This window comes from Tupaia chinensis, unplaced genomic scaffold, assembly GCF_000334495.1.
Source record: "Tupaia chinensis unplaced genomic scaffold, TupChi_1.0 Scaffold000394_1, whole genome shotgun sequence".
In the NCBI taxonomy this organism is placed as follows: Eukaryota; Metazoa; Chordata; class Mammalia; order Scandentia; family Tupaiidae; genus Tupaia; species Tupaia belangeri.
This window is the reverse complement of record NW_006159896.1, coordinates 946,039-953,059: the sequence shown is the minus strand read 5'-3', so window position 1 is coordinate 953,059 and position 7,021 is coordinate 946,039.

The window sequence follows — 7,021 nt, the reverse complement described above, 5'->3', positions numbered from 1 at the left end:
AGAAGAACCCTGTCAAAAACGCCTATGTTAGACTAGCCCTGGGCTGGTGGTAAGGCTACTGGGTCCCATGTGGTGACCATGCAATTCTAGTCCTGATCCCAGCAGCTTTGAAATACACTAGGTGCATTAGTGTGCATGCCCAAAATTCCAAAAGGAGGGAGAGAGGACAATGGGTTAAGATGTGACCATTTCCCATGGGAGTGCTTTCTTGCTCCCCCTGCCTCTCTGTTGCTGATGAGTGCACATGCCCTGTAACAACTTAAAAGAAATTAAAAACCTGGGACCAGCAGATGGTGTAATTGTTACATCATTGGACTCCCTTGTAGTTAACTGCAGTTTGAGTCCTGGACCTAGTGGCTTAAAATTCACACCAGGTGCGTGTGTGTGCAATCACAAAACCCCAAGAGGAGGGGACCAGCAGGTGGCATGGTGGTTAAGATGCTGGACACTCCCACATGGCCAACCACGGTTCAAGTCCCGGACCTAGCAGCGCTTCCTTTTTCCCTTTCTGTGTGTGTGTGTGTGTGTGTGTGTGTGTGTGTGTGTGTGTGTGTATGTCTGGTCAAATTAAATAAATGAATGAAATATAAAATAAATAATAATTAAGGAAAAGAAAAAAAAAAAGAAGGGATTGTGGTGTGGCCATCCCCCCTGGGGGTGACTTCTTGCTTTCTGTCTCTCTGGCGAGTGCATGTGCCTTATAACAAAAACCTAAAAAAACAAAAAAACAAACAAACAAAACACTAAATAGCAAAAACCTCAAAAAAAAAAAAACCACTAAACTAAAAAAACTCTGTCTCTCCCTCTCTTCATTTCTCATAAAGGAATAAAATAAAATGCTTAGTAATGGGGGCTGGCAAGTGGCGTGGTGGTTAAAGTACTGGACTCCCACATGGCTGACCACAGTTCAAGTTCCAGACCTGGTGGCTTGCTTTCTCACTTCCCTCTCTCTCTCTTTGGTCAAATTAAAGAATAATAATGATAATACAAAATAAATAATTCTTTTAAAAAATTAGGAACAAATTTAACCAGGAAAGAAAAGACCTGTACACTGAAAACTATTAAGACTTCAATGGAAAATTGAACAGGACATAAATAAATATTGGGAATATAGTCTATGTTAATGTATCAGAAAAATTAATATTGTTAAAATATCCATGAGCTATCCAAAAATTATCTATAAATTCAGTATGACCCCTATCAAAATCCCAGTCATTTTTCAGTGGAAATAGAAGAAACCTAAAATTCAAATAGGCCTACAAGATAGCCAAGGCAGTGTTGAGCAAAAGGAGGAAAACAGGCCAGCAGGTGGCGCTGAGGTTAAGGCACTGGCTCCCACATAGCCCACTGTGCAGTTTGTGTCCGGGACCTGGTGGCTTGGAAATCACACCAGCTGGAACCGGCAGGTGGCGTAATGGCTATGTCGCTGGACCCATGTAGTCGACTGTGGTTTGAGTCCCGGACCCAGTGGCTTAAATTTACACTAGGCACATGTGCATGTGTACCCAAGATCCCAAGAGGAGAATGGAATAGGGATTGAGGTGTGGCCATCCCCCATGGGGGGGTGATTTCTCGCTTTCTATCTCTCTGTCTGTCTCTCTTTCTGGCGAGCACACGCACCCTGTAGGAAAAACCTCTCCAAAAAGGGGGCCCGCAGGTGGTGTGATGCTTGAAATGCTGGACTTCCACATGAACCTGGCCCTCTCACTCTCCCTCTCACTCCCTGGTCAAATTGAATAATAATAAATTAAATCAAATCAAATTAAATTAAATAATTCTAAAAAAAAAAAATTGGCAAGGGGGCCAGCAGTTGGCGTGGAGAAGATGGCTGTCCCACATGGTCAAGTGTATAGTAGTTCAAGTCCTGGATTTGGCAGCTTGAAAAACACGCCAGGTGTGTGCATGCCCAAAATCCCTAGAAAGGAATAGAGGAGAAGGGGGTGTGACATGGCCAGCCCCCTGGGGGAGATGCTTTCTCACTTTCTCTCCCAGTGAGTGCATACACCTTATAACAACAACAACAACAACAAATAGAGGGCAAGGGACTTGAACATACATTGCTCAAAAGAAGACATCTGGGACCAGCGGTTAGCGTAATGGCTATGTCGCTGGACTCCCATGTAGTAGACCGTGGTTCGAGTCCCGGACCCAGCAGCTTAAACTCACGCTGGGCGTGTGTATGTGCATGCCCAAGATCCCAAGAGGAGAAAGGAGGAGAAGGGATTGTGGCATGGCCATCCCCCCTGGGGGGTGATTTCTTGCTTTCTGTCTCTCTGTCTCTGTCTGTCGGGCGAGCGCACGCGCCCTATAGCAAAAACTTCTCAAAAAAAAAAAAAAAAAAAGACAGCTAAAGGAGCTTTGAAAGCCCATAGAATATGGGATTAACATAGTTGTTTATTTTGGTGCAAAATTTTTGAAATGTATTCATAGATTTTTTTTTTGTAATACACATTTTTCATGAACTTAAAAAAATGTCATTAATTGTGTAAGAGACTTTTGCTATAGAGCACGTGTGCTCGCTGGAGAGACAGAGAGACAGAAAGTGAGAAATAACCTCTCTTCTCCTTCATTCTCTTCTTGGGATTTTGGGCATGTACAAAACACACACCCGGCGTGAGTTTCAGGCCACTAGGTCCAGGACTCAGACAGAGGTCAGCCATGTGGGAGTCCAGTGACGTAAGCATTACACCATCTGCTGGTCCCTCCATGAACTTTCTGAAACTCCCTCACACAAATGGCAGGCAGATGTGTGAAAAAAGGTTCCCTGTCACTGATCATCAGGAAAATGCCAGTTAAAGGCACAGTGACCTATCACCTCGCACCTATCAGAAAGGCTGTTACTAAAGACGAAAGTGTTGGCCAGGATGTGGAGAAAAGGGCACTTTGGGCTGGCAGATGATGGCATGGTGGTTAAGGGCCCTGGACTCGCATGTGGCCAATTGCGGTTCAAGTCCCGGGCCTGGCAGTTTGCTTTCTTACTTTCCCTCTGTCTCACACTCTGTCCTTCCCTTGTCAAATTAAACTAAACAAACAAATAAATAAAAAGTGAAATAAGATTAAAAATAAAAGGAAAGAAAGAAAAGGGCACCTCGTATACCATTGGGAAAATTCATTAGGACAGCCTTTGTGGAAAACTGGTTTCCTCAGAAAACTAGAAGTATTTCCATGTGGTCCAGCAACCTTACTTGTGGGTTGTGCTAGTCTGTTCTGTTGCTAACGACAGAAGATCATTGCAATTGGATGGACACAGAGAGGTTCATTCAGCTCAAGGTCTGGAGGTCCTAGGCCAGAGACCACATCTGATGGGGGTCTTGCAGAGTACTGAGGGACCCCATGAGATGAGGACAAGAGTGGGCCAGAGTTCTGTGCCTGTCATTCCTGACCAACCCAATGGGACTCCGTCCCGGGGCCCCACCATGATGCCTAATCACCTCTCAAAGGTCTTACCCTTCACTACCGTAATCACATTAAATTTTCACCCCCTGAATCCCAGTACAATTTCTCACCAGATTTTAACACACCAATGTATGTGTGTGGGGGGCATTTAAGCCATAACAGGGATTGTGTCCAAAAGTAGTGCTCACTCTGTTGGAGGTGTCCACACTCCCATGCTCATTGCAGCATCACTCATAATCTCAGCGTAAGGAATCACGTGTCCATCAAAGGATGAATGGTACCAGCCCCATACAGCAGTGGTTAACGGAGGGAGCCAGGCCTCACATGGCTGACCGGAGTTCCAGTCCTGGCCCTGGCGGCTTGAAAAACATTCTGGGGAGGGAACACCAGATGGCAGAGCAGAGAGGGATTGCGGCATGGCCATCACTCCTGGGGGCTGAGTTCTCACATTCCCTCTCACTCTGTCTGTCTCTATCTCACTGGTGAGTGCACATGCCCTAAGGCAAAAATCTCTTAAAAAAAGGAAAAAATCCCAGGTGCATGCATGCCAGTGTCCAGGACCCTGATGGGAAAGAACAGAGAGAAGGGAGTTGTGAGATGAAAAGGGGTATCCAGGGCTCACTGGGTGTTGTGCGTGCTTGTTCTCTCTCTCAGCTTCTCTGACATTAAAACAAAAACAAAAACATGTGTGTGGGCCAGCTGGTGGTGTGGTGGTTAAGGCTGCTGGATCCTACTGGGTCAACTACACAGTTTGAGTCCTGGGCCAGGAGGCTTAAAAAACTTGTTGGGTGCATGTACATGCATGCCCCAAATCCTGAAGGAAATAGAGGAAAAGGGATTGAAGCATGACAGTCCTCCACAGGGGGTCCTTTCTCACTCTCCTACCTCCCCAACCCCCAAGCACATGTGCTTTCTAGCAAACATTGATTTTAAAAAAAGTTATTTTTATTTTTTAGAGAGATTTTTGCTATAGGGCATGTGTACTCACCAGAGAGACAGACAGAAAGACAGAAAGTGAGAATCTTCCTTCCAGGGGGAATGACCATGTTGCAATCCCTTCTCTTCCATTCTTCTCGGGATTTTAGGCATGCATGCATGTGGGCCCGCTGCAAGGTTTAAGTTACGGGGTCTGGGACTCGAACCACAGTTGACTATGTAGGAGTCCGGTGGTATAACCATTATGCCACCTGCTGGTCCCCTAAAAAGCTTTTTTAATTTTTTAAATAATTATTTACTTAATTTTATTTATTCATTCATTTATTTTATCTTGACCAGAAAGCCAGAGAGAGAGAGAGAGAGAAAGTGAGCCCTCAGGTCTGGGACTCAAGCTATGGTCAGCCACGTGGGAGTGTCCAGTGCCTTAACTACCATGCTACCCGCTGATGCCCAAGAAAAGCTTTTTAAAGGATGAATACCACTGGCAGGGTGATTTCCTGCTTTCTGTTTCTCTGTCTCTCTGGTGAGAGACACATGCCCTATAGCAGAAATCTCTCTCAAAAAAAAACTTAACATTTAAAAAAATGATTTTCGGGGCTGGCAGGTGTTGTGGTGGGTAAGGGCACTAGACTCTCATATGGCTAACCATGGTTCAAGTCCTGGACCTGGCAGCTTGCCTTCTCACTTTCTCTCTCTCTCTCTCTCTCGTCAAACAAATAAATAAAGATAAATAAAATCTTTTTTAAAAAAAAATCACACTGGGAACCAGCAGTTAGCGTAATGGCTATGTCGCTGGACTCCCACGTAGTAGACCACGGTTTGCGTCCCGGACCCGGTGGCTTAAACTCACGCCGGGCGTGTGTGCGTGCGTGCCCAAGATCCCGAGAGGAGAATGGAGGAGAAGGGATTGCGGCGTGACCATCCCCCCGGGGGGTGATTTCTCGCTTTCTGTCTCTATGTCTCTCTCCGTCTGGTGAGCGCACGTGCCCTATAGCGAAAATCTCTCCCCCGCCCCCCCAAAAAAAATCACACTGAGTAGGACCAGCAGTTAGTGTAATTGCTATGTCGCTGCACTCCCATGTAGTCAATCACAGTTCAAGTCCCGGACCCAGTGGCTTAAACTCACGCTCGGCATGTGTGCATGTGTGCCCAAGATCCTGAGAGGAGAATGGAGGAGAAGGGATTGCGGGGTCGCTATCACCCCGGGGTGTGTGTGTGTGATTTTTCGCTTTCTGTCTTTCTGTCGAATGCATGTGCCCTAAAGCAAAAAGCTCTCAAAACAAAAACAAAAACAAAAACAAAAACAAAAAAACGCAACCCACAGTGTTTGTGCACATGTGGCCACACTCTCGAGGAGAGAATGGAGACGGGCATCCCCCCGGGGGTGATTTCTCATTTTCTTACTCTCTGTCACTCCAGTAAGTACACGTGCCCTATGACAAAAACCTCCAAAATAAAAAATGGAAACCGGCAGGTGGTTATGGTGCTGGACATACCCACGTGGCTGACCACAGTTCAAGTCCCAGACCTGGCAGCTTGCTGTCTCACTTTTCCTCTTTCTCTCTTTGTGTCTCTCTCTGGTCAAACTAAAAATAAACGAATGAATAAACAGAACTAAATAAATAATTTTTAAAAATTAAAATAAAAACTTAAAAAAATGAATAAGCTAAACATATAAAAGAAAAATGTGTATATGTACAATGGGATACTATTCAGAAAAAATATTGGAAATCAATGCATATTTCCCTTATAATATTCATTTTCTTTTTTAAAAAGTAATTTTTTTTGGAGAGTTTTTTTCCTATAGGGCGCATCTGCTTGCCGGAAAGATAGAGACAGAAAGCGAGAAACCACCCCCCAGGGGGAATAGCCGCGTTGCAACCCCTTACTCCTCTCGGGGATCTCGGGCGAGAGTTTAAGCCACTGGGCCGACACTCGGACTGGACCGCGGTCAACTACTTGAGTCCAGCGACATAGCCATTACGCCAACTGCTAGTCCCAGGAGGGTTTGAACTTTCTTATTAAGGCTTTTCATACATACTATCAAGCTGCTTTCCGAATTGTACTACGTTGTGTCCCAATTAGCAGTTAGCATCGGCCGCCTGCACCCTGAGCCTCATGGCGAGTGTTAATAAGAAAATCTGCCAATCTAGTAGTTTTGGCTTCTTTCATGGGTCATGATTAGGCGGCTAGAGTGGGTTCGGAGAGACCTGGAGTCCTGTCCTTGTTCGGACAACCCGGAGCTCCCTCGCGGAGCTGATTTGAGGATTAGATGTAGTACTGATAAAAGCGCTTCACTCTGGCCTCACGTCTCGCGACCTCGCCAGCGCGCAAGCAGCGGGAGGTCCTGGCCCGGCGCGGTGGGCGTGTCCTCCGGCTTTGATACGCGTGGGAGCGGAGCCAGGCCTGGCGGCGGCCAATCGTAACCCGAGACAGCGGTGCACCGCCCCTTAGGCCCGCGGCTCTAAAGGGCAAAGCAAGCGCGCCGGGACGTCTTCGGGGTCCCGCTGTACTCTCTTGTTTCCGAGTATTCGATCCTTGGTTGTCCCCGTGACTTGGAGGGGAGGACATTCCATCCTCCACGACCCTCGCCGGCCCCAGTCTCGCGGTGGGCCCCACGGTGGAGCTCCTTTAAGAGCCTCGCGGGTCGAACGCCCGAAGTCACCGACTGCCCTCGTCCGCCGGCCCC